The sequence below is a fragment of the Cheilinus undulatus genome, linkage group 1, assembly GCF_018320785.1.
Source record: "Cheilinus undulatus linkage group 1, ASM1832078v1, whole genome shotgun sequence".
NCBI classification, from domain to species: Eukaryota; Metazoa; Chordata; class Actinopteri; order Labriformes; family Labridae; genus Cheilinus; species Cheilinus undulatus.
The window spans coordinates 6,140,463-6,142,755 of record NC_054865.1 but is presented as its reverse complement, the minus strand read 5'-3'; positions in this window follow the sequence as shown (position 1 = coordinate 6,142,755).

Genomic DNA, 2,293 nt, shown 5'->3' with positions numbered 1-2,293 from the left:
TGTCCTGAAAGACGCTGACGCAGTGATTTCTTATGGTCCTCAAACATTCCAGAGGTCATTGTTCTTAGTTCTCTGGTTGTGTCTGTAGGACACTATCGCTATCTTACTGGCCCATTAAGTCATGACCAGAATGTGTGCATGCATGTGTGCATGCTGGGTGCTTCCTGGTCTATTGGAAGCACCTATTTCTGTGTGTTTCTCCATCATTATGTGAAATTAATGGATGAAAACAGAATGTCAGTATTTAATTTTATAAATATGCCTTATGACGTGCTGCTTTTAGAGAATAGAGTCCTCAAATCAAATAAGAAGCAAATGGAGCTGGCCGGAACTTGTCTGAGCCGTCATAATTTTTGTGTTGGTTGGGAGCCCCCTGGTGGCAGAATTTTACATACTGTCTGTTTAAGACAAAGTAGACAACGTCAGCAAAAAATTCATAATATCTGGAGCTTTTATCCACTGTAATCTGCTCCTTGTGAATCAGAACCTGAGTGCACCATGTTGGGATATCATCAGCAAAGACTCAACAAAAGACTCTGCAGGGAGTCCACAGGTAATAGAAGCCCCCTTCCCGTGCCATTCCACCACCACTCCAATGCCATCCAAGCAGCAGACCAGTTGTTTTCCATTGCTGCTTTGTGTTCCCAGCTTTACTGAATTTTTTGCACGATCAGCAATTAGCCGGTCAAGTACCATAGTTTCTTTCCTTCATCATCATCACGACAGGAGTGCTGCAGAAAGCCCACTGTTATCCGAAAAAAAGGGCACACAACTGTCCTCCCTCACAAAGATGAGATGAGCCCTGCTCTTGTCCCGAAGCTGAATCTTGATGCCACAAGATTTTTAACTTGCTGGAACTGTGGAAGGAACATTAATAGACTGATCTCTGCTCAGTTCTGGATCTAGTTGGACATCAGACCCTTATCACACACTGTGAACACGAGTAAGAGGCTTTGACCTAGGAGAACTAGTTGTATTTAATGTGCACTCATTGAAAGTTGCATTTGTTGTCCTATTGCTTATGTGATTATTATTATGTTGATTCACTTTTAGCTATCACTTTCCATTTCTTTAGCAAAAACAAATAAAAATACTGATCAAAAAAAGTCACAGTTGAGGATTTTCTCTCTTAGACATCCCCTCTGAGATGTGCATGTTATAGAAGAATACACTTTATTTTGTATAAAACTTGATGCAGTGCAGTTTCACTGAGTATTTGAGGACATCTGACCCCTGGAGCTGCAGAAAATCATAAATAAAAATCTCTCTGCTGCACGTTTAGAGTGGTTTGGGAGGCAGAGTTGTCCTAAAGTAGATTTACCTTCAATCACCATTTATTAAATCTCCATCCATTAAAGAGCACCACCCTCCTCCGTCCTCAGTAGCATCCACTAATCCTGATTACAGAGGCAGGGAGAGAGAAAGGATAGGGTCTCTGCCGGTCACATCCCACCACGGACGCCTGGACGCATCACGAGCTGACGGCTGGAGCAGGACAACAGAGATGAAACTGAAGAGACGAGGACAGAAGACAAGAGAAGAAGAATGGAAACAACAGGAGACAAGAGATAAAGGAGACGACTAGAGGAGGGAGGTGACAAGTGGAGACGAGACAGTCCAGACAGAAAGAGGAGACATGGACAGACATGAGACACAGGAGACAGCAGGACAATAGCTGTAGAGATAAGAGACAAAAGTGGATAAGAGCAGACAATGATAGATGAGAAATGAGAAGATAATGGGTGAAAGACAAAATGAGACACAAGGAGAAAAGAGACAGACGAAAAAGATAAGGGGACAAGTGGTTTAGGAGTCCATCAGGGCACCAGACAGAAAAAGTAGACACAACAAGGAAAGAATGAGGAGACAATTGAGGACTCAAATCAGAAAAGAGGACAGGTGAGACAAGAGGAGACAGGGGAGAGACTGGGGAGAAAAGATAGGAGGGCAGGGCAAAAGATGAGGGGAGTTTAAGGACAAAAGTAGAAAAGAAAAAGAGGAGAGTAAACAAGGACAAGAGAACACAAGGAGACAAGAGACAGAAAGAGGGCACAAGGGGAGACAGGAAAAGTCAGAAAGGTACAAAAGAAACGAGAAAAATGGGAGGGACAAGAGATGAGAAAGACATGAGAAAATCAGCAGACTAGGTAGATAAAGACAAGAGGAGACAAGAGACACTGAAGATAGGACAGCAAAGAGGAGATCAGGGGAGATACAAGGCTCAAAAAAAGAAGATACTTGTGGATCAGGGAGGGAGAAAAGACACGAGCATGAACATGAGGGACAGCTAAAC